A 5,846-nucleotide genomic window follows, 5' to 3' on the forward strand; every position below is an offset into this window, starting at 1 on the left:
GCCAGAATCAATGATTGATCAGCTCAGAGGTACACAGGCCTATCCCCTCCAACACAACTCTGAAGGGCTGTTCCAGCTTCAGAACTTCCTCGGGGGATTGGGCGAGGTCTTTGTTGAGATTCCACTTCTTCTGCCCAGTCCAGCTTAATTCCTGTTCCTCCCACTGGTGCTAATTCCAAGAGTGCTCCTTATTAAACCTCCCTGCACACTCATCTCCCCCTCAAGTTGGCTTCTGGGGAATCCAACCTGCTACAGGCACCATCATCATGATGTAGACGAGAGGGAGTAACTTCAGAACCTCGTCCTCCCCCTAACAGCATCACGCCACTTCAGTCAGCCTCTTACCCATAGGTGTTCCTCAAGCTCCAGGGGACAGGCATCAACCTCAGGACGTGGTCATTTGTAAGCCCCAGTCACCAGACCTGGAGTGGTTGGGAGGGTTCTCCCTTCCTCCATGGCCTGGGAAGGGGGGACTCCATGACTTTGACAACTCTGCCCTCAAGACCAAATGTCTAGTCCTTGCCTATATCCATCCACACACTCCCTGAGGTAAGCACTGGCTAAATCCTGCAAAACCGTCTTCAAAAATCTCTTTCTCCAGTTGTGTATCTTGGAAAAAAGGATAGTTGGTTCCTCTTGTCTTGGGACTGAACTCAGTTGACACTGAACTAGAAAAAGTCCCATTTTAACACATGGTTACAGACCTTACTTTATTTTTAACAAACCAAACCCACACTACAGGAGTCAGGAGGGTATCTCTGACCCTTGTTCTGTATCCTTCTTAATTGTCCAGGCTCCAGGGTAGTGCTGTTTAGGGCCCAGTATCATCATTTTTAGTGACATTAGCACCTTCACTTCTGCTTGTGCCTTTTTCTCTCTAAGGTGGGGCTGGTGTGTCCTTTCTATGGACCATTCTTCCCGCATGTGTGTGATTTTACCACCTTGCAATGGCACCCACCAGCCTGGCAGATGGGCCAGTCTAAGTGGTGCTTCTCGGGGCCCTAGCTTTCTTATTAATACACAGCTGAGACTCTAGCTTTTCCTACTTTTTCACTCACTCTTTGCACTGTCTCACCCTCCATCACCAAACTCTTTTAACACTCATTGTTTAGACTCTGATTTTCCTCTCAATTCTTATATTAAAAATTTTTAAGAATATATATGTTGTATATATCAATTTAAAAACAGTTTAGGGGAGAAAATAGGAACATTACCACATTAAACTATTCTTACTGGTTTCAGAAGTCTTAAAAAGAGAGTAAAGGTGTGTCATTATCTGGAAATGTAGGGTATACACAAATAGAAACTGGATACATGGTAGCCATGGGCCAATGATTCCTTCACTGTTAGTTGAAGGACTAATAAGCGTGATGGACAGACAAGACCTTTCATGGAAAAAACCTCATCCCTAGACCTAAAAATGGAAGCCATTAGTCTCAATAGTTATTGATTATCCAGGTTGAGGCATAGGGAAAGCTGGGATTCTTGATTATATATATATATATATATTTTTTTTTCTTCTTAACCACTCTATACAGCAGATGGGAATCTTAGTTCTCTGACCAGAGATCAAACCCACATCCCCTGCACTGGAAGCAGAGTTTTGACCACTGGACTATCAGGGAAGTCCCGAGATCAAACCCACATCCCCTGCACTGGAAGCAGAGTTTTGACTACTGGACTGTCAGGGAAGTCCCGAGGCTGTGGTTCTTTAAAACTGGATCCTTCTTATCAATAAGCACTTAGGAATTCAAAAAAGCTTGATCCTTTCCTTAATAAAAATTACAGAACTCTTTGAAAGATGACAAATTCTGGATTAAGGGTGTCAAGAATCACAACATTTAATAGTAGATATAGCATATGTCTATGTGAACCATCCCGCAGCTCTGGCCTGAATCCAGATGTGGGGGATTGGGGGGAGGGGTATGGTTTACTGGTGCTGAAGTTCAGTGATGGGAAGTATGAGAATAGATTTTGTAAAGTCACAACTTAAGAGCTGGTTTCTTTTGGAGGGAGTAATGTGCAAGTGTTCCTTGTTATTTCAAGTGTTATTTCCATAGGGGAAGAGTCATAGCCTCTATGATTGCCCTTCCTCCCATCTCTGCTCCCAAATCTGCAGCCTCTCCCACCCCTAAAACAACTAAATATCCAGACAAGGGCCAGATGGGTCATCCTTGAGATAACATACCTGGTAGCACCAGGACTCATGCAGGGACTTGCATGACTCTGACAGCCTCTCTTACCTCACTCTAGTTTCAGCCCTGATGTGTGATAATGCGCTGAAAGTCGTAAAATACAAAAGAAACAGCCCTGCCTTCCAATATCTCTTCTTCTGGGAAGACATATTCCAACATAATTTCCAACCACATCCTGGACCATACTGTTACTTTAACAGATTACTGAGGTCTTATTTCTGCCATCTGCACACAGCATCCCAGGTGCCAGCTAACTACCAAGGTTGTAACTTAACTCCTTTTCTCTATCCCATCCTCCTAGGGCTATGCTCTATAGAGGAGAGGAAGCCAGAGACCCAGTCTTGGAACTAGTTAAAACAAGGTGGGTGTTTCCCTGCTGCTGCAGCCTTTGTCACCAAGCAGTTCAGTCTGGAGTAAGGAGAAGGTGGCAAGATTTGTTAGGAGCTGGGCAGTTTGCTCCCATTTTAAGCAGCTTGGGAGCTTTGCCTAGTAGTGCCCTCTGCTGCCCTCTGTGGCCAAAACTTCAAGGTCTCTAGACACTGAGGGAGAAGGCAATGGCACCCCACTCCAGTACTCTTGCCTGGAAAATCCCATGGACGGAGGAGCCTGGTGCGCTGCAGTCCGTGGGGTCGCTATGAGTCGGACACAACTGAGCGACTTCACTTTCACTTTTCCCTTTCATGCATTGGAGAAGGAAATGGCAACCCACTCCAGTGTTCTTGCCTGGAGAATCCCAGGGACAGGGGAGCCTGGTGGGCTGCCGTCTATGGGGTCGCAGAGAGTCAGACACGACTGATGTGACTTAGCAGCAGCAGAGACACTGAATCTGGGGCTCTCTCTCTCCCTGCCATCATCTTATGAAGCTTTTCTCCTTTAGTTCTCCATAGGCTTTAAAAGTAAAATGGGACACTCTAGCCACAAGCCTGCATCTGGTTTACATTCTCAGCTCCTTCCTGCAAAGGTTGTTGAACTGAATCCTGGAAGAAATCTTAAGAGGTCATTGGGTCCCTCAGCTCTGCTTTAAGCAAGACTGGCTGCAACCCTTCTGGGAATTATATAGGCTTTGGCAAATCTCATACTCCAAAATCCTAGGTTCTTCAATGTTACTCACTGGAATTTCCACAAAATCTGCATAATTGTTTATCTTAGCTTGGGACCTTTCACTTAGAGGGCAAAAATCCTGATTAGAAAGATGGGCAGGCTGGCCATGAGAAGGATCTGTTAATATGGTTGATGTGTTCTTATCTGATGCTTTACCTTTCTTCTTCTTTTTTTAAACATAAGTTAATTTCATAAGCTCAACCTTGTTGAAATGTTCTCTTTGGGTTGGAGGTGTCACTTTGCTACTGGCAAGCACAGCTGAAGACTTAGAGATTTCTCCTTGCTCTGGGAATGCAAGGCTTTGGGCACCTGAAAGTCATCAAAGTACCTGTTTCTTTTCCCACTCCAGTCCCAAGTAAGGTGAATAAGCTTACTGCTAATTAATGGAGAACTGTGTCTCACCAATCCTTTGGCTGGAGAAGCCCAATATGAAATTAACTAGTTCTGAAAACCCACCGAAGAATTGATGCTTTTGAACTGTGGTGTTGGAAAAGACTCTTGAGAGTCCCTTGGACTGCAAGGAGATCCAACCAGTCCATCCTAAAGGAAATCAGTCCTGAATATTCATTGGAAGGACTGATGCTGAAGCTGAAACTCCATCTTTGGCCACCTGATGTGAAGAACTGACTCATTTGAAAAGACCCTGATGTTGGGAAAGATTGAAGGCAGGAGGAAAAGGGGATGACAGAGGATGAGATGGTTGGATGGCATCACTGACTCAATGGACATGGGTTTGGGTAAACTCCAGGAATTGGTGATGGACAGGGAGGCCTGGCGAGTTGCAAAGAGTTGGACACGACTGAGTGACTGAACTGAACTGAACTTAAAACCCACCAACACCAAGAAAAGATTCCCTAGAGGGATTTGCAATTTTTTGTTTGAATTTCCTAACTTCGGGCCTGATATTTGATTTCAAAGTCTGTGTGCACAGTACTCAGCAACCCTAGGAAAATGAGAAAATACGCCTGTTTCCCCAGTTCTCTGCTGGCTTTTACACCTATGCCTATTCCGCTTTCCAGTCCCTTCCAAAAGCTCCTGAAAAGTACTCCCACCCCTCTTACAGGTTGCCAGGGGGAAAACACATTTATTTTGTATTTTGGTGGTGACACGAACTTATACCAAACTCTTCTTATGTATCTTATTTCTTGATATTTCCTTTTTGTATTATGTTTTAAAAAACATAAACACCCCCTTGACCATTTTAAGCATACAATTCAGTATTGTTAATATGTTCACATTGTTCATCGTCTAGAACTTTTTCATCCTGCAAAACTAAAACTCTATACATATTAAACATGAATCCCTCACACCACCCTCTTCTGGTTTGTTTCTTCTATGAATCTGACTAGTTTAGAAACTTCAAGAGTGGAATCACACAGCATTTGCCTTTGTGTGACTGGCTTATTTCACTTAGCCTAACAATACTGAAGGTGCCTTACAGCAGATTATTTTTGTATAAAATGTGGGGAAGCTAAGGGGGGAAATGAACAGCAAGGCTTAGGGTCCCAGGGTGGACCAATTCCGCCACCCTTGCTTTCTCTTCTCTTCAGCTCACACCTGTGAAGCCCGTGCGCCCCTCTCAAATGAGCTTCAAAGATTAAAATCCTCCCGGTCCCTTCCAGAAATATCCCTGCTGGATCGCTGCCATGTAGGTAGGGAATAGGGTGGGATTCTTGGGAGAGCAGTCAACGGCAGCACAGAGCAGAGGATCCCCAGCGGGTGCGGGTCCCTGGCAGCGCCGAAAGAGCAGCAGGAAAACCTTGGGCTCTGACGGCCCCTGGACCTCTGATCTCCCTACACCTGCAGTCTTTTCGTTACCAGGGATTCAACTGGACCGCGGAGATACCTTGGGCAGCCCTGAAATTATGCGATTTGAGGACACGCTGTCAACTCTTATCCCGAGATCACGCCGTAGAGCCAGACTGCTTCTCCAGTTCTGAACTGGCCCGGACCCGGGCGCTGGTGGCCAGGTGTTGGGAGCTGGGCAAGGCAAGCCAGACCGCCCGAAGGACCTTCGATCAGGCATCCCCTCCAGCTCGGCGCAACCCCGCAGGCAACAGACGTGCCAGGTGAAGGAAGAGAAGAGCAGAGGCAACAGTAATTCAGTTTCACTGCACTGTTTCCCCAGATCCGACAGGCACAAGTGATTGGTCTCCCTGCCTCTCTCTTTCGGGGCTGCTAAGCTAGCTGCGTTCTGCCGGAAAAACACATCGCCCAGACCGAGCGCAGCGTTTGGAGACCTCGGAATTACCCCCCCGACCTGGGCCCGATAGCACAGGCAGCAGGGCGAGGGACACGGGAGCGCGGCATCGCCGATGGCTCTATGAAGCGCGGGACCCTGGGCGCTCGCGGTTGAGCCCGGGTCCCAAGGACAGGGCAGAGGTGGGAGGACCCGGGCTTACGGGAGCACAGCCACTCCTGCAAGCACCCCCGGCAAACCCAGTCCTCGCTGCCGCTTAGCCCCATCAAGGTGCGCCTCCTCGGTGCGGAGTCCCACCTACCTCCCGCCACCCCGCCGACCTCATAAACAACTTCGCTAACCGCAGAGGG

This window comes from Bison bison, unplaced genomic scaffold (genome assembly GCF_000754665.1).
Source record: "Bison bison bison isolate TAMUID 2011002044 unplaced genomic scaffold, Bison_UMD1.0 scf7180017864101, whole genome shotgun sequence".
Classification (NCBI taxonomy): domain Eukaryota; kingdom Metazoa; phylum Chordata; class Mammalia; order Artiodactyla; family Bovidae; genus Bison; species Bison bison.